The sequence below is a fragment of the Lonchura striata genome, chromosome 2, assembly GCF_050655825.1.
Source record: "Lonchura striata isolate lonStrDom1 chromosome 2, ASM5065582v1, whole genome shotgun sequence".
NCBI classification, from domain to species: Eukaryota; Metazoa; Chordata; class Aves; order Passeriformes; family Estrildidae; genus Lonchura; species Lonchura striata.
This window is the reverse complement of record NC_140704.1, coordinates 23307185-23327640: the sequence shown is the minus strand read 5'-3', so window position 1 is coordinate 23327640 and position 20456 is coordinate 23307185. Positions and strand designations below refer to the sequence as shown.

General features: G+C 36.6%; 1 long non-coding RNA gene across 1 annotated transcript in view; it reads left to right on the top strand.

The window, feature by feature from the left end:
- Nucleotides 1-2935: 2935 nt before the first annotated feature.
- LOC146768147 (uncharacterized) overlaps nucleotides 2936-20456 on the top strand; it is a 58904-nt gene continuing 41383 nt past the window's right edge. Inside the window, exon 1 of the long non-coding RNA XR_014953224.1 lies at nucleotides 2936-12092. This is a non-coding gene — a long non-coding RNA (uncharacterized LOC146768147). The remainder of the gene's footprint in view (nucleotides 12093-20456) is intronic.

The window sequence follows — 20456 nt, the reverse complement described above, 5'->3', positions numbered from 1 at the left end:
CTTGATGCACTTAGCAAAACATATACCACTGACACATCCTTCAAAAGCCTACTGGTTTATACAACACATTTCTTTTGTCCACTGTCTAGACTTTTGAAAAGTGTCTTGTTTTGGTACTTAGCTCAGGCACAGAGCTACATGAAGGAGGATGTACCTCTCTCATGACCAGATTAGGTCCTGGAACAGTACTGTTGCTTCTGCACCCAGCACAGACTGGACTTTTTATCCTGGTAGATCTGGGGTACTTCTGTGGAGAGTCAAGATCTGGAAACACTGAGCAGAGACACATGCATTTGGTGCTTTCCCCTTCAGTGTCAGAATTTCTGAGCCTGATACTGGCCAACACTGACCTGCTTCTGCATCTCTTCATGTTGTGAGAGGAAATTATGGCTTCTTATGCAGTCCTGAGTGAAGACACAGAGCTGGCACAGATCAAGTGATGTACCCCAACCCTTCTTGGAGGAAGAACCACATTGCATATTCAGCAGGAGTCTGACTTCCAGTCCTTGGGAGATTTCCCTGCTTTATCTTCTCAGTACATACTTTTCCTTTTGGGGTGGTGTTTTCTGACAACTATTTCTCCATCCAAACTAACAGATAATTTAAATATCTGGTCCCAGCTAGGCACAATGCAGGGGCATTTTAGATATGAATTGTATGAGCTCTTAACTTGCTCAGCATAAGCTTATGAGCTCTGTGTCAGTGCTGGCCAAGTTACATTTATTCTGGATCTGTGGTTGACTACTAGCACTTATGTTTCCTACTTTTTCCATTACCTATGGTATCCTGGACCTCTTTCAGTTCAGATAATGGAGTGTTAATAAAGGTCCTTTTGCTGTAATTTGCATTAAAAAGGAGACAAACTTTTTTAAAGGAAAAGACATTTTTTTCCCTCAAGGATTCGTTAAACAGTGAAAGGGGTAAGACCCATACTTAAAAAATAATAATGAAGAATAGAAAAAGAATAACCATGGAAAAATAAACTCTGAAGTCACTTGGGAGGAAGAGAGACCAGAGCAGAAATATCCTGTTGTAAGTGTTCCATGGCACCATACAACTGGAAAAAAAGGGGTTCTTTCAGTTAACATGTATTGTTAATACTCAATTGCCCAATATTTAATAATCCTTTCAACAAAGTTTTGCAATGAAAATTCCCTCTTTTTTTGGTGGTTATTTTTGTTTGTTTTAATTTGAAAGGGCAAACTTCTGATGAGGTACATGAAGAACAAGTAACTGAACTTACAGGATGACTTGTGTCACTGGGTGTGGCGCCACTGTGACTGTTCTGGGAACTTACATGATAATGAATTTGTCTCAGATAAAGACCAGCAGCTGTACATGATTCTTTCACATGGGTCTTTAACAAATTTATTTCTAAAAACTTACTAGTATATTTAAAATATCAATTAGTAAGGAAAAGGTTGTACTGCTGTTGCTTCACTTTCATGTTACAATTACAGAACAACTTAGCCTGATAATGGCAAGTGAAAAAAGAAAGGGACATTTTCAGCTTTAGAAGTTTTGACTGACGTTTTTTTTGGCTTTGAAAGATGAGGAGCTGCTATCAGACACAAAATGCTAGATAAAGGGACCCTGCACAGCTATTCAGACACCTGGTCTTCAGAAAAGTTTTTTGTATTTGTCTAAAATTTTAGTCATCTGTCAGTTAAGCAAGGATTAGAGCTTCATTTTGGTTTCATTCCAGGAAACAAAGCAAGGATTTTTAAGCTCAGAAACGTGCCAGGTTTTCTTTAAAGGAGCTGTTGGTACAAAATGAGAAGTAATCATCAGGATTCCCTACTTGATAACACAAATTTATTTTTATTTTAACTAGAAATTGTTGAAACAGCAAATATTTATACACAAATTGGGATTTGTACACATTTCAAAGTCTTTGTAAAGACAGGAAGAAGATAATGTCAAGCAAGACATTCACAAAGCTGGTACTTTACTGATTGATTGTTTTCTGAGAATTCATGGGACTGTTGCAAAGTACAACTTGCTTTCTTTAAAATTTTTCTCTTTTCTTATATCTGATTAAAGCTAACATTATGGATGAGAGATTTCAGTCATCATACATACTAGCTCACATGTTCTCTTGTTATACCATCTGTCATTGCCATTTTTTTGAACATTAGAGCTGAAAGTAGATTAGGGCATCTTTCAGAGCTACCAGCAGAGGTAAACCCTCCAGATCTATGTAGTCCTTCAAATGGTTTTTCAAATGGCTCACAGTGATGCTGAACTTTCTGCCTGCAGCTCATTTTTTGTCTTCCAGCACAATGTAGGTCTCTGGATTACAGTTTACTGGAGTGCTGCAGGAATCAGAAGCCCATCTGTCCTGAGGGAAGGGTGAAATGCTGCCATTGTGATTATAAACACAGTTTTGAATAATTGCATGGAATGATGTGGGAATGAATGATGGGAAAAAAAGTAAAGGACCTCAAAAACAAAAGGTTTTGCTGGTGATGCCATGCATGATACACATTTTTCTTGATTGCATGAAACTTGGTTAGAATTTTCAGGTGAGTATAAGTTTTGACTCCAGTTCACACTCTCTTCTCAACACAGGCATACTAAGTAATCATGAGAGCAATTTTATTTTTTTGGATGACTTGTGTTACAATCCTCCAGTTTCTGATCTGGGAGTCTCTGTTCCTCATATTGTGCTTAATCATCACATAAACAGGTAGTGGAGAAGGCAGAGATTGGAAGGCTCTAACAGTCTAACACATAAAATATGGAAAAAATTCAGGTATGAACCATGTAATTTTCCTCGAAAGCAGTGCCTGGCAGTGAGATCACAAAAAGATGGGCTTTTTTTACCCTAACAAGGATTACCAGTACTTTGTTTTGTTCCATATTTATCATCTTGATTGTTTCTGTCTGATTGTTTTTGTTTTTGTGTGGTTTTTTTTTTTTGTTTTGTTTTTTTTTTCCTTTTTTTTTTTTTTTTTTAAATCCTGTGAAGGGCTGAATATTATTTCACTTCTTATGGATGTATTTATTACTGTCAGCCACAATATTTTTAGATAATGTATAATCACATTGGAGTTATTTCTGCATTCAGTAGCTTTTTCTGTTTCAATAATTTTTTTTTGCACCTTACAGAAGCTGTTTTCCAACTCTCTGAGCATCCCTGCATTTGATGCCACTCCATTTAGATAACTGCATAATCATTCCATATCTCACCGTGATGGCAAGTCTCTGGAAATTCTGAGTTAGGTCTGCCTGCAGGATTAATGCATGGAAGAGCTGCCAGGCTTTTTGTGAGTGACTGAAAACAGAAAAACATCTCTCATCCATCTCCTGAATGTTGCCTAGCACCTTGTCCTTTTGGAGATAGAAGACAATATATTAGACCCTGAGTAACATTCTACATCAATTTGCACCGGTGCAGCTCTACCAGAGGCAACTCATTTCCATTTCTGTAACCAATGTTGATCCAGTTAGATATGATGGCCCAGGTTCTTATTTCATTCAAGGGCTATTAGAGAGCAAAATGGGGCAAAGCATCCAGGATATAATTAAAAGTAACTTCCTAGCTGCCAAAGAATTGTCTGGAACCAATGCTGGGAGACTGTGTAACAGTGTAACAGTGCCTTACAGCATTTTCCATGCTGTTTCTCATGATCCAAAAATAAGATAGGGATTTTTTTCTTTTTATCTTCAAAGCAATGGAAAAGAAATTAAAAGTTTGCTCAATACTGTACTAATTTTGTGTGTATATGTTTAATGTGAATTATCTCTAATAATTGCAGACAAATAGGGAATGCCTACATCAGTTTATTAACCATCAATAAATGAGAAGTGACAGTAGATATACTGTTGTCTGCTCCACACTTTTCTGGACAACATTGTTATAGTTAAGACTGGAAGCATTTAGAACAAAAGGGCAAGCACTTTTGGCAGAGAAGCATCTCTAGAATTTTATTTGCCTTTTAAATTGTCTGTTGAATAACTTTGTACATCACTACTTTTAGTGTAGGTTAGTCATTATTTAATAAGAACATGAAACGAAGAATCCTGTTTATAACTCTTAATCTACTGAAGTCATTATCTAGCTAAGGGTCCTGAGAGAATATTCAACATACTGAACTGATTTGTGCATGCTTCATTAGCTCTTTATACCTTAACTGCATATAATCATTCCCAGCTCTGTCATGGTTATCATGGTGGAATTTCCACTGAAGTCGATGAACTCTGAGTGTAAATTGACTGCAAAACAGTGACTGGGACAAATTCTCTTGTTATCTGAAACCTTTGAAATGCCACTGGCTTGAGTGGAATTGCTGGAGACATGACTGAATTTGGTTTAATTTTATGGTATTTATTCAAGTTAGTGCCTCGGAGACCTGGATTTCTCTCATTTAATTTTAATATTTTGAGTTGAACTTGACAAATACTGATAAAAGTAGTGCCTCTAGGGTTTGATTGAGAAATCTTTTTGTGACAACTTGAAAGATGTCTGTTAGCATCAGCATGCCCTTGACTGAGCGTTTAGTGGCCATAGAGGAAAGGTAATTGAAAACATCAGTCATCTAATAGGGTGGTTTAAAATGGTCATTTTTAAATGGGTTTTTAAAAATATAGCTCAAAGTTTATTGCATTCAGATTTGTGCAAAATATAGCCATTTAAAATACAGATTAAATTAAATAATATAATTTTGTTTCGCTCAACAATCAGGCCACATTTTCTGATCTTTTCTCTATGGGAAAAAAGGAAAATAAAAGAAGGAGAGACCTAGAGCAATCAAGAGGATGGCCAAGCAATCAGGAACATGCCAGCCCATGCTGAATATGTGCATGTTCACTTCCACCTGACATAGAAGACCTGGTAATTTCTCTCTAAAGAAGGTTCTGTGGATTACCTTGTGGGTATGCACAGTTTTTCAGGTGATTCTGGTGAGAAAACAAACAATCCTGTTTTGTTTGGTTTTTTTTCCCTTACTAGATCTGTAAAAATATTAGAAACAAACGTTATTAAAGAGGAAGTGAATTTTGCAGATTTTTATGTGTTTGTGTGTATGTTCCCTTCACACTTACTTCTTTCAATGCAAAGAAGAATCTATGCTTTTTGACTTCCATGGATCTTCACTGTGGAGTTAATTTCAACTTCACTTTGATTTTACATCTTATCTACATACAACTTTTGCTCACCTGACTTTGGGGATGCTGTAATTTCCGGATTATTGACCCAGCCAGGAACAGTGATAAGAGGATGACACATTTATTCAGTTGATTGTCTTCCAAGCAGGATTCTGACTAACTTACTTGCTACTAATAATTCTGCATCCTTTTCCACCTATCTTCCTTTTTATGCTCAGGAGACCTGACAAATTTCATCACAGCTCATCATTTGAGGAGCTCTGTAGAGGCTTTCTGGTAAATTAAGTCATTTGCCATGGCCTCTGAATTGCCAGCATATCTGAGCAGGAACATGGTACCAGGGAGAACCAATGGCTTTAAAAAGGCTTTGTAAAATGGTGGTAGTCAGAGAAAAATAAAGATTTTCACAGCATCAACACATTTTTTATAGGCTCCTACTTCCATAAAAGGTGCCCAACTTATTTCAATTATTCTTCATATTTCTAGCTGCACAGAATGATTGTAGTTAAAGGCTGACAGTTCTGCATAATTTTTTAAGAGCAGCATTAAAATGCTATTCCTGCTTTCTGCAAGTAATGAACTGTACTGCAATCTTAGAAAAATTTGTGGGGTAAATGCACTCTAAATTACCAATACTACTTCCTAAAACTCCACTGAGGTTTTTCACCCACAGGTTGACTTAGCCCAAACCCAGCTGGACCTGTGGTATGTGATGAGATCACAGGAATCATTTCTTGGACTGTAGGTGTCAGTTAGGAGCCTATCAGCATTGCAGTTCTGCATTTATTTCTGAGGATTCATGATTTAAATATGCATCCATCTGAAACTTGGGCATAGGCGCAACATTTTGTTTTAAAGGGAAGAAAGGTCTTTAGGTAATAAGTTATTTTTAAGATTTTGGAAATTTTTGCTGGACTTCATGCTATAGTAACAGAAAAGGCAGTCACTAAATTGGAAGATCTTTCTGTGGAAGATGTGGTGTTCTAACAATCAAGAAAATCTGAAGAACAGTGCCCTCAAAATGCAAAGGCACTCACCCGGTTTTTGTATTTTCATCATATTTGCATGTTAAGCCAAATGAAGTATTTATAACAACACTTGCTGGACTATATCCAAGGTATATATTGCCATGACAGATTTTCCTTATGCTTAAGGTGGAAGTTTGAAGGGATCCACTGTGCTCTGCTCTACTGAATGATGCAATGAGGCTGAATGCTGTAATCATGAGGTTCCCTTCCTTTTTCTGCTCTGACTTGAAACTGAGAAGAGAAAATCAAGTTCCTAGCTGAGTCCTCTTTCAGCAGGTGCTTCCTTTTGCACTTTCAAATAAGCCACATAAAGTATTTCATTTAATTGAATTCCTACACCTAAGCTGTCATTGCTGCAATGTACTCACACATAGGATTTGAAATGTAGACTGTGTACCCAGGCACAGGGAAGATGGGGAACACAGGATAACACATGGAGTTTCTGATTCAAGACTAGGCAATGCTGGTATATTTCACAGCAGAAAGGATCCCTAAACTTATTGTTAAATCTTGGTGACTGCTGAGTATCAGAAAAGTTCTTTTCCCATTACATCCAGCCATCAGCTGGATCTACCCCACTGAGTGCAGCTTCTTTCTCCCTGCTTTGAGATTCTCCTTTATTGATCCAGGGTCACATGGAGATACAATGTGCTGACCAAAAATTTAAAACCTAACTCTATATCTGTGTTGACCAGCAGGGTTCATGTTACAAAAGCCAGTATGCATGCACTAATTATCTGACACTCTTAGGTCAAGTCATGTCTGTTTATAGTCATGGAGGAAAAGACAGATTTTGCCAACATTAATGCTAATGCCTCCCTGATCCAGAGCTCTCCCTGTCACCCCTTCCCTCCTCTCCTTCTGACAGCTGAGGCTAACAGTTGTCTCACCTGCTCAGGAAAGCCAGGATACCTGTGTTGTTCCAGCTTCAGCCCAGTGATGTTAAATACTTATTTACACCTTGGATATTAGAGGGATTAACTGAATGGTGTGAAGTGAGTGTGCAATAGCTGCTTCAGAATAAATCCATATGTAATCCTAACCTCTTCCAGGCAGGGACATCCCTAGGCAGATAAAGTAGAGCACTCTGTGCCACCTCTCTGAAGCAGAACCACAAGGGTCTACACTGATAAGCTTTTGCTGAGCTGAAGATTTCCTACTTGTTCATCCTATTTGGTTTATTTTTCTCCTAGCCAATTTCTTAAGTATAGGCATACTTTGCCTTGTAGTGCATGATCTCAATTTCCTCTAGAACCTCCTGGGAGGTTGAAGGCTATTAAAAAATTAAAAGAGTTACATCATCCTGCTCTCTTATGTGCTCGTTTTAACATACCCAAAGTATTATACTGTGTTGGGACAAGAAGCTGGGTGAATGGAATTTGGAGTACTACTGAACCCCTACAGAGCAGTACCTTTAGTAATACTTCTTTAATGCCAGGTTTGCATTTAGATAATTGATGATAGAAGAATTTTTTTATCTTTCCCAGTTTTGTGTCGTGGTGGCAATCTTGGTTTGACATTTTCCTTAAATGGGTCAAAAATTCCTGTAACAGGGAGACTGCTAGAATGAAAAAAGGACAGCTTTTTAAAAGTAAACATCAATAACATTTTTATTTTTTCCTAACAGAATTTAATGACACTTTTGCAGCCACTTACACATTTTTCCATTCCATTTTGTCTTACATATTTCTTTTTTTTTTCCCTCTTTTTTTTTTTTTTTTTTTTTTTTTTTTTTTTTTTTTTTGGTGTTAAAGCACTGGGGCCTGTAAATGAGGAAAAGATAATGGTTTACAATCAATGCCTATGGACCAGAGAGCTAATCTGAACTTAACTAAAAAGTCAATACTTAGCTGTACCTTATCAGTGGAGAAATGTCAAGTACAGAGATAGACATGAACAAATTTCCAACTGATTTCTCTTTCTTATGCTTCAGCATTCAAAGCTTCATGGAAGAGTTTCAATATCAGATAAGACAAAATTGCAGTTGAAAATAAAACACGTAACAAATGACAAACTTGTGGCTACAGAGACTAGAGTTTATGAAATGAAAACACACGTCAAAAATTCATTCTAATCTCTTCTTGCACATTCCATTGGTCACCTTCCAGTCTGTGTGATGCAGCAGTTGATAGTTAAGCATTGCAGGCAGTCTTTAAGAGATAGCAGCAGGAAATGTTTTCTTGCTGAGTGAAGTCATAATTTGCTGCCACCCAAAACAAAATTGACATAACTCATTTTGAATTCAAAAGTTGCTAAGGATTTTAATATACTGACTGTACTGACTGGGTACCGTGCTGTATTGCAAGGACAAATTTTGCAGCAAACAATTTGGTAATTAAAATTTGTTTGGTAACTTAGGTATCAGCTCACAATGGACATTATTTCTACTGCAATGAATTTAGCTGTCTTGATTTTTGAGAAGGAACACCTTATGGAGTTACATTAGTAAAGAATTTAATCCTTGCCTAGAAATCAGTACTGCTTTGTTTATTCCCATTGCCCTTCACTTCATGGATGATCTCTTAATTTTAAGAAAACCCACATCTCTCAAGCACAGTCATGGGGCTTTTAAAGAATGGTCATAGCCCAGGAATCCACTGGGTTTGTTTGGGTAATTCCAATATCTGTGTTTACTGCTCTTTGGGGATGGGAGTGGGTGGGTGAAAGGCACCCTGTGGTGTGCAGAGCTACAGTTCTGCTGCTTTATGCTCTTCTTCAGAAATCTCCTTAGGAAAAAAAGGCATGTTGGAATATAAATTGTTGCTTAAAATGTTGGTAAGAATAAATACAGCAGGGAGTAAAAATAACTACATGATGAGCACTTACAAAAGCTTAAACATAACAGGAGCAAGATCGTGAGGAAATCCCCATGATTGAAACAGTGATGGAAAAATCCCAGAAAATAATAGCTATATTGGAGTTGGAGTTCACTTGTACACCAAACATACATTTTGTTTAGGATTGCACCACTGTTCTGAACATTTTTGAAGGACATTATCAGACTTTCTAAGGTTCCCAGATAATTCTAACTTTTAAAATTATAGACTAATGCCTGCCATAATGAAAACATTAACTTTTACATTGCAAATGTTTTTTATTCAATGAACAATTAATATTCAGGATGAGATTAATATGGGAAAAAAGACTATAAAGCATCTTGATAAAGTTTTCAGCAACGTTTGTGGAAATACTTCATTAATGAGTCCATTTCTTCTGAAATGGAAAGCATTTGCTATTAACAGTGTGTATGTGCATTTTATCAAACAAACATCTTGGAAATGTAGACAGTTTATATATTGCTGCTTCATTACTGCATCTTCAAAGGTATTTATGCTTGGATACCTGCACATAGCCCAGCCAAAAATTGAATTAACTTGTTGGACAAATAGGGTTTATGTTAAAATAAAACAATTTTAGTGTAAATTGATATTGACATTTGCCTCAGAATTGAATCTAAGATAAATATTCTATAAGTTAATTAGAACATTATTAATACGAACATAACATCATTCATAGGACAAAGTTTTATGAGCACTAAATGACACCTTTTGCTGCTTGGGATCGCTGCTATTTTATGTTCAGTTTATGAGGAGATTGCAGAAAGATTTTTACACATTTTGCACTGCAGTTTTCATGTACATTTAAGATAACCAAAAAGCCTTTTTAGTTTTGAAGGGTATTTTTTCTTCTCAGGAAAAAAATTACCTGCAAATGATGCTAATATTCATTATCACACCTTGGTTCCATTGGACATTTTTGAAAGTTGGAATACTATGGCTCACCTGGCTTTTGTATTTTCATCATATTTGCATGTTAAGCCAAATGAAGTATTTATAACAACACTTGCTGGACTATATCCAAGGTATATATTGCCATGACAGATTTTCCTTATGCTTAAGGTGGAAGTTTGAGGGGCTCCACTGTGCTCTGCTCTACTGAATGATGCAATGAGGCTGAATGCTCTAATCATGAGGTTCCCTTCCTTTTTCTGCTCTGACTTGAAACTGAGAAGAGAAAATCAAGTTCCTAGCTGAGTCCTCTTTCAGCAGGTGCTTCCTTTTGCACTTTCAAATAAGCCACATTTGTTGGGCCTGGGTAGTAAGGCACCACCCTCAGGGATGAGTGGAGTGCAGGATGTTTGGTAAAAAGTAGGTAGAGAAGAAGAGGTAAACTTTTCTCCATATAAAGGAGCTCTTTTTCTGCACAGAGCTCCAGTGTGAGAACAGAGAAGTGTCTACACATTCTCTGGGTCAAAATCCTAGGGGAGGCACCACTGCTGATGCTGCAGGGGCGGGGTGGGGGTGGGTGTCTGATATGGGCTGCTGACCCTACACCATTCACTTTGCTAAAAACCTACACCAACCTGTACATTTGGTAGTCAAAAGACCATGAGAAGGCAAACTAAATTCAAAACCCAACAGGTTTTCCCAGCTGCCTGTAGAAATAATGTAATTCTTATATCTAGTGAGCAGAATGTGTGGCTGACCTTTTTCTCTTGAGCCTGGATGTCTCCCAGTGACTTATTTCAGAGAAGGTTGCCATCACATTCATCACAAGCTGTATCAAAGAGAGGGAAAGATTGCTCAATCAAAAAGGAAAGACCCTCCAGCCCTCCATCTGGACTGGCTTTAGCTGCACTAGGGGAAACACTGCCAGAGTGGAAGATATTATCAGATATGTGTCTGCCTGATATATTTGTAGAGCTTTCTTTTCTACACAGATGTCAATTAAGGAAGTTCAGATTTACAAATTATATATGGGTGAGCCTATTTATTTTTACCTAAGCTAAAAAGTTGGTAATTTAATGTGAGACAGTGATATAGAAAATTTTCTTTGATTAACTAGTTGCAGTCCTGGTATAGGAACATGTTTAACAGGTAGATTTAACATATTGCTTTGTTCCTTTACTAGCTCTTTCTGTCATGACTTTAAATCTGATCCAGAATGTTTTGTAGTTGAAGTGCAAATAAAAGAATTGGAAAATACTATTTTTGGATTTTTGCCTATTGAGAAATGCACAATTCAAAGTCAAATAAATAATATTTTGAAATTCTATATAACTTAAATGCCGCATTTCATTCATTTAGAACTTAAAATTCATCATCTGCCTGGATTTATTTTATAGAAAGTCATTATTTTTTGATTTCCAGACACCAAGAAATGGAGAATCCATTGTTTTTCTTGGCAGGTTCTTTCAAGAAGTAATCACCCATAGCTTTTACAATATGTTTCCTCTTCTTAGCTCTGTTTCAACCATTGGTCTTTGATCCACTTTTCTCTGGTAGGCTAAAGAGCACATTATTAACATCTGGTAAGTACTTAGAGGATAGTGTCAGGTAACTCCTGCATCTTTCTCTTGACAAGCCAAAGATATGAACTTCTTTAAAACATTCTCAACAAGGTATTCATTTAAAGTCTGAAGTTATTTTTGTAGCTTCTCTTTGCAACATCTCCAAATTTCAACACACTTTTCCTAATGTAGATACCAGAAATGAATTTGATATTCCAGAACTGATCTTGCCAGAGCTACCCATAAAGGCAGAATGTTTTTCTGCTCTCAATTCTTCTTTTTTTCTTTATCCAGGGCTCAAAGAGCCCTTTGGAAGCCACATTGTACAGACTCCTCGTGTTTACTCTGTAATCAAGCATAACTTACAAATATGTAGCCACTGCCTCCCAAAGGTCTCATCCCCTCCAAGTACAACCTCTGTTCTCTGTTCCCAGCTCTGTGACTCCCTGACTGCTCAGAAAAGTCCTTGGATGATGAAGAAGTGCTCTGGGGGAGCGCCACATTTGCATGCTTGTGGGTGTGCAGACCAAAGCTTTCCATGGATGGGGGCTCATGGCTGGGCAGGGTGTGGAGCTGAAGATTAGCCCTGCTGCGACTTCCCTGGGACTGGGACTGGTGCTCCTGGGTTAAATGGGATCCTGGGCTGTGGGGAGGTGCTGCAGCGGGTAAGTCAGACCTGCTGGTGCCCCGAGGAAAGAGTTTGCCCAGCTCTTACGTGTCCCTGGCTGGGTCTGGGGTGGGACAGGCTGGAGGGTGGGCTTCAGCTCTGGCCAGGCACAGCTACTCTGGCTTTTCATCTGAACTGGGCTGGCACTGATGCTCCTTCTGGACACTTCTGCTGGGCCACTGCAGCCTCAGTGTTTGCTCTCCTCGCTGGCCACACTGGAGCACAACGCTGGCTTTAACACCCTTTACTGAGGTGACCCACTCCAGCCAGCTGCACACAGGCAAGGTACTTATGGTTTACTCCAGAATAACTTGTGGCTTTTAAAATTTTCCCTTAAGGAGCCTCCAGAAAGCAGACACCATCACCTCCTGTTTCTTTCTTTTGCAATAATTGCCTGTTTTTGCCATTTAGAAAGTTTTCGTTGTCTCTGACTTTTATCTTTTTTTTACACCAAATAAATGGATTCGTTCTGTTTCTGCCCCTTCTGCACTTGGAGAGCAGTTGTCTTTTTAAAGACTGTTCACATGCCTCTCACAGTTCACCATGTCTGAGACTAATAAGGCAAAATTCTTTTAATCATCCCATAAAAATCATACTTTCTAAGTATCTTAATATTTTTTCTTCTCCTGTCTGTGTCTTATTTATTATTGGGTTTTTTTTTTTTTTGCTTTCTTTATTGGTTAAAATGCAATGCCTCAAAGAGTTCTTATACCATAATTGTGATCTTACCAGCTCCAGCTAAAATAATTAGCACTTTGACATTGCATATGATGCTTCTGTTAAACAGCATTTAAATAACAATTGCCTTAAATAGAAGGGCTCCTGAAGTAAGATATGAATATAGTAACTACATCCATAGTTGTACTCTGGAGTCAAGTGCATTTTATACTGCTCACTTCTTTGGAAAACTCAGTGAATGACATTTTCTATTAGATTAATTGGGGAGAACAGTACACCAAATTAAGGAATGGGAAGAGATCTTAAAAATTTTTGTCTTTCACTATTTCTGCCTTAGCTTAGCTTTTTCTTTACAAATGCATGTGTTGGCTTCATTGTCTGCTTTGCCTCATTCAGCTGTCTGGCTTGATATGCTCTAGGTCAGGTCACATATATATAATTTCTGAGCAAGGAAATTCTTTGTTTTGGATCAAGTAAAATAACCTTGACTTATCACTAAAAAGAATAATTATCAGGAATGTCTGCTTTTAATTCTACTATTATGTGCTGCATATAAATTCTGGTGTGAGTGATATAAAAAGCAGGGTTATTTCTGAGTGACAAAACAAGCCATACAAGCTGTAAGTAGTGTGAAATTTTGTGTCAACTCATCATGCTTATAATTAGTCACATAGGCAATAACAAGCAATCAATCATTGACAGGGGATAACTGAAAATGATATCCTAAAACCTTTCTTGCAAATTGGTCGTATTTCAAATGCTGGCTTCCAGCTTTCTTTGGTGCACATTTTGGATTATTCATTGAATACAAGCCAGATATAAAATATAGTAAAATAATAATAGATTTAACTTTGACAGATGATGTCTTTTCCTCTGTTCAAACACCATCACTCAGGGCTAGCACAGGGTTCCAGCATTACCACGTGGCACTCAGTGAGACAAAGCACATGCTTAATGGAAAATGCATGTTTGATTTCTAAAAACTACTATTAATATTCAAAATAATAATAAAAAAATCTTATAGGTATTTACACCCACTAAATGACCTTCTTTATTATCTTCAAGTTTTTTCTGAGGCAACATTTTTCTCCAGTGAGAAGCTATTTTGACAGTAATATTCATTCTTTTAAAAAGCACTGATGTGATGCCAAATATCAGATGAAGTCTAAAGAAGAAATGAAATTATTTGTCTTGTTGCAAAACTCCTCTTGATTCTTCTGTTAAGCAGTAAAACTACATGAGTGAAGGGAACATTAATTTTTGACCATTTCATATATTTAAAAAGGACTTTGTTTCTAAAGGGGTGCAAATTTTCTTGGAGCTAAGCATTAGATATAAAAGGAATGGAAAAAAAAAGAATTCAACTTGAGGTTTATAATTGAAATCCATTAACAAAAAATGCTGCTATTTTGGGATGAAACAAAGTTATCTGAAGAAGAATTAGAAACATTTTTATTTTATGCTAGATCTTCTGTTAAGGTAGTTGCAATCCTAGCTGTTGAACAGTTGCAGTTAGCACACATATTTCTGTCTGGAGAATCTAAATAACCTGTCTGTGGAGGAAAATGAAAGGGTAAATTTTCCAAACAAATCTGTTATGATTGTTTGTTGGCAGACATTACTCTGAAGAAAAAAAAGGAATCATATGCAACTGCTGAAATGGATAAGCCCTCTGTATGAGAAACCCTTTCCCTTAAACACATCAGATCATTAGTTCTCTTTGAAACCACTCAAATTTAGAACAAATTCCATTGTGGATGTGAATTTTGTAATCTTGGACTGTCTCCAGCTCTTTATAAATGCTGTTTTTCAGCCACATGAATACAGCTCTCTTGTTATACCTATGTTCCACAGACAGATCTAATGTCTTTTACTAGATATGATACAGCTATCTACATTAGAAAAGAGAAGAAATTTTCGAATGAATCAATTATAATTACAAATAATAAGAGGAAGGCAAAAGGCAAATGATGAAAATATAATCTTCACAAGAGGTTTAAGAAATGGATTTATCTACAAATGTTCTGTAGGTTACCTGAGACCAAAAGCAGTAGCTCTTTCTGCTGCATGGAGATTGATTTCCTGTCATTTGAAGGTTCAGTCCACAGTGAGCATGATATAAAAACTCATTCATGCCACATACCCCCAACACCACATACCGTGGCAAACTCTACAGCCCTGATCTTCTGGGAACTCTGAGAAGAGCATTATAGAAATTCAGCTTCCAGGATGAAGAACTATGGAGGGAGACGTGATTGAATGACAGACATTATCCAATTCAAGAGGGTGATGCAACTTAGAGTTCTTGCTTGTGTTTTTCCTGTGTGTTCCCTTGGCAATTTGTTTGGTAGTGTTTGTTTCCCTTTGCAGTCAGAGATGTAGCAGAAAAGTGCAAAGTGAGGAACCATTTTGGACTAGAATGATGAGGGGAATGGATGCACCAGGGTCAAGGCGACACAGTTACTTCTGAGTTTGGATAGCAAATGAGTATGCATGGTAGGAATGAATGTCATGGGTCACACTGAAGAATTAATGTGGTACAAGAGACAGAGAGATGAAGGAAAAATATTAAGGGGTCAGTTGTTCAAGGGAATTAGACATATTTTTAAAAGCACAGTCCTCGGTATAGAAGGATCATTAAAGTAAAAAAAAAAAAAAAAACCAAACCAAAAAAAACCCAAAAAAACCCAAAAAAACCCACCTGAATAGGGACTCACTGTGGGGTATGCATATTTCTATACAAAACCAAAACCAAATTAAAAGAACACAAACATGTGCTACACTTGCATTAAATCGATTTGAAAAATAGCCTGAGGGAATAAGGGAAAAAAGAATAAATCATTAAATTAAAAATATTATATAATGAAAAGTGTGAAATGCAAGTTTCCAGAAGAGGCTTAATGTGCTCTAAGCAGAATATGTCAAAGTACTAGAAAACATACATATCCCTAAACAAAGAAGAAAGCAAAGTATAAACCCCAAACTCCTTCCATGATAAAATTGCAGTGGTGGTTATTCAGGTGGCTTCAGAAAATGGAAAATCAGTCCACAGATAGAGGCTTAAGTGGTGAGAGAAAATGTTATATTCCAGAAAACATAAAAGATGCAAACAAGTTTGTCAGGAGAAAAAAAGCAACAAGAAATAATTTCTTATCAAACACAGGAAGACAGTGAACTTTTATCAAAGCAGCCAAATCCTTCTTGCTGCCTTCCTTTTCAGAAAAAAAAAAAAAAAAAAAAAAAAAAAAAAAAAAAAAGTGGGAACCACCATCTTAGGCAGAATGAGATATCAATTTTGTGAATCAGAATGAGCAGAAAATGAACTTTATATAGCTGCTGTGGCACTGAAATTAAAACTTCATTAAAATTAAACAAGACATCTAAGTTGTTTTCTGCAAGGCTGTTCTCCAGAACCCCAGTCTCTATTGGCACCTGGGATTGTCCTTCCACAGGTGCATGCAAGAGTTTTCATTTGTGTTGGCTTCATCAACCATAAACTAGTTTGTGAAATCATCAAGTTTATTTCAAGAGGCTTATATAATGACAAAATAAATAGAAGTACATAATTATAAATCACTGTACATATATAAATACATAAATTTTGAGCATAAGTATGGCAAGGTCACAAGCCAATGCACAAGTTGTCTTTTCTGTGTGTAATTATGTTCTATGGCACCTCATAACTTGCTGGGAAAATAAAATTAATTATAAAATGAGAATAGTTGTTTTCTTAGAGGGCAGATAGCATGAGAAAGATGGGAAACATGGTAAATTTTCAACAGTAGGAACAGTATTGACCTGAGCATTTTGCCTCTAATGAGACTGTGTTGGTTAAAAAACTTTTATAGTCATTTGAGAAGAAGAATGGAAAACTGGGACAATTTTTATATGGCACACAATTGCTTAATTTGGCAGGATTTTGGAAGACTCTGGAAAACTCACAATGTAACTAATTTGGCAGTATCATGGCAGACAGTTCCATAAAGCCAACAGCAAGATTGCATAAACTGAAAAGACTTTTTAAAATATTTTGTGCATAAGATTGGGCTCTAATTCATTGTAGCCTCATATCTCAGAAGAACACTTGGAGTCTGTACTAAGACATCATTAAATGTTTCTGTATTTTGAAAAAGGCCTTTCTGAAGTAAATTGTATTCATTTCTGATTAGAAAAAAAATCAAAAAAGGCACAAGTAGATTGAAGATGGAAGGATTTTAAATGTAGGGAAAAAGGGTTATTAGAAAGACAGAAGGCCACAAAGAAGTTAGAAATAGCAGATCTGTAAAAATGACTAATGAAAAAAGAAGAAAATAATTTAGTAAATACCAATTCAACTAACTGCAGCAAATAAAATAGTTTTGTAAAAGGATACTCTAAAACAATTGGCAAGTAGCATTTGTATTGAATGCTAAAAGTACAAGAGCAAAGCTACAGAACAAAGGACAAATATAGAAAAACTTTAAAGAAAGTACGTTGCATTGACAACAAATGACCTATGGAAATACGTGCTGCTGGGTGTAGCTGGAAAACACTAAAAAGGAAAATATTTACAGCAATAAGAAGAGACATAAATGTAGAGGATAGAAACTACAAATCTTTTGAATGTCACATTCAAGTGTGTTCATCAGCCATTTAACTCAGCTGAGCCTGAGAGGTTCTGTGTCCTGTGTTCAAAGATTTTGACCAGCTGTTTTCTAGGAACTTTAAATGAGAGAGAAGTTGCTTTGTAAGTCTCCCCCTTTTGAATCTCTATTTGAAGCTTTTGGTCCTGGCAGAATCAAAATTGTGAGTTTGGGTTAGGTAGGTCGAGGTCTGATTCAGCAGCATTTCTGTTCCCCTTATGCAGTTGCCAAGAGAAGGGATTGAAAACCTGATGTAGAAACTGACACAGAGACTGCTGTGCCCTTGAGACTGCATCTGTGTGTCAATCTAGGGTTAGGGATATCTCAGCAAGGTGGATTAAAGCCTGATGAGGGTGAGTTCATACAAACAACCAGATACAAATATCTCCAGCACTTGAAAACACAAGTTTATGAGATTGTAAACTGGGATTCTCTGAATCACCTTGTCCAAGTGTAAAGGGGAAAAAAAATTAAAAAAAAACTGGGTGATAGTACTGCAAAGGAGGACAGGCAAATTAACCAAACAGATTTCTTCCTTTTGACTTTGATGATGACAGAAGTCAGTTCAAGAAAAAACTGGAACATCACCTGCAACTCTTCTTCTGTGTCATAGTATTGCTGCAGAAAGAATTTTTCTACTTAGAGACTTTTGCTGTGCAAAGGCTGAGCTGAGCATATGGTGTCAGCTCTCACTCTAGATTCTGTTTGGATTCCCACATTTTTATGGCTCCATCTTCAAATAACAACAACAAAAAAAGAAATATCAAATAAAAAGTAGAAACTTCCTGCACATTAAAGCATTTGAAAGTTACTTCACTTTCAGAGCAATTTAAAAACCAGTTTATCAGAGGCAATCCATCATCTACACAATTTGCATGTTTTAAGAGGTACCTACTACCTTCCACAAGACTCATTATGATTTAATATACAATCCTAAAATTAAAAACAACAGTAATTTCACCAGTTAACAAGAACTACTAGGCAACATTTGTAAAAGATGGTATTTACTTTCCAGTAAGAGCTGTTGGGAATGAGGATTATGATATAGTGCAGAAAAGCAGAGGTGCCACTTGATATGTAGCAATTCTGGTGGATGTAATTTGTGGTACATGTATAATTACACACCTATTTTTTCCAAGAAATGTTTATTTTTTTGAAGCACAGGAATATGTACAAATATATATAAGAAAAATAGTTTAAAAATATTTAAAAACCTTGCAATTCTGTTTAAATAACACTACAATAAGGGACACAATTTAATAAAACGGAGTTGTCAGGATTCAAGTGAATAATTGGTAGGGAAAATTAATTTTGAACATTCCATTTCTTTATAGACTTCTGCTTTCTGAACACTGTGAGCTACATCTGAAAAGAAGCCTTGGGCCAAAGACACACCCATTCCCAAGTTAATTTCAAGGCCAAATCTTCAATTTTAATCCAGTTTGGAGGACACTGGTTTTTTTCTTTATGCAAAAGAAAAAGTATTTCAATTTTTTCATCATCACAGGTTCACTCAGATCTAGAGGTGAAATGGTTTTCAGCAGCAGAGAAAACTTTCAAATTGTACTGTTCTATACAATACTTTTGCTGGTATTGCAAAAATCTACAGTGTGCTTACAAGTGTTTAATCCTTATCACATGTGCTTTGTACAACTTCTTAACTTATGCTAATAATTCAGTGATAATTATAGTGCTAGATCATTTAAGTTTGGCCAAATCGTATTTCATATATATTGTGACTCTCACCAAAGCATAAATCATTTAACTCAGAACAGATGTCACCTGTACAGTGGAATATAACCATCTCTCTTGAAAGCCAGAGGGACCCCTCAAACACATCTTGCAGAGATTCTGTGCTGGACATCCTCAGTCTCTGCACCTTCCTACTTGCATGCCATATATTATTATTTCTGATTTTAATCAAACTGGGGGAAGTGAGACATCCTTGGTATGCCCCAAAGACAGAAAAGGCTCAATATATATTTCTATGGGAAAAAAGTTTATATGGTGTCATTCTGCTGTGGTGCTAAGAGCACCTTGTGTTATAACATCTGTGAAGATGCTAAAGTAGTTGCTTTTGTCAATCCATACAAGACTCTTGTAATTAAGTTTCATCTGGGTAACACACAACAAAGAAATGTTGCTATGAGAAAGCATGTTATGCTACTAATAGATTTTAGGATGTTATAATCTACTTAGATTAATGCAGAAACAAAAAAATTATTTATTATTCATTTTCTTCATAGTACTTCATTGAGGCAGATGGATTCAGAAAAAAATAATTTATTTTGTTTTTTTCATCATGATTTGCTGGCATACCTTTGTGCAGAGGTACCCAGGTTAGTTTTCCATCAACGGACATTCAACCTTGAAGCAAGAAGAAAAACTGATTCATCTCGATTTCATATAAACTCTCGATACATTCCAGAACATCAGCGAAAAAGGACTAAATATGCAGCTTAATGTGTTGTTTAGTGAGTATTTTCATTATTTCTATGTAAAAGATTTCCTGATTAATATTTTCGTGCTTGTTTGTTTTTTAATGTGTTGGAGCTTCATTGAAAGGCTGCTCCAGTATTGCAGCATCAGAACTGTAATACAACACTACTGTGAAGCTGGGCTAAGAAAAGGTAATTATCTTCTTAAGGCAGAGATATGGAGTGACTTGCTCAGAATAGAATGGGAAAAAGGTGATGGAATATTTTGGATGTACAGTCTGCCCCTGGATTCCCTGCAGACACATCTTTTCACAAAAGGGCCAGATACCTGCAGTATAGGCAACCTTTCATCTTTATCTCTTTCTTCTGAGCCCATCAAGATCTCCCCATGTATAATTTGGGTACATCTGTGTGGCTGGAGGTTTTTAGAGGGAATCATGTCTGGCAAACTCTCAGGAGGAAATTATTTACTAGGAATTGGTGAATTGGCATCAGTCCCTGGCACTGGGAAGTGTTGTAGGAAACTGGGTTCTAGCTGAATTTTACTTTGGTAGGAAAAGAGGAATCTGAAAAGCAGCATGCATTGCAGAAGAAAAAAACAGTAAATATTTGTAATTTTCCAGC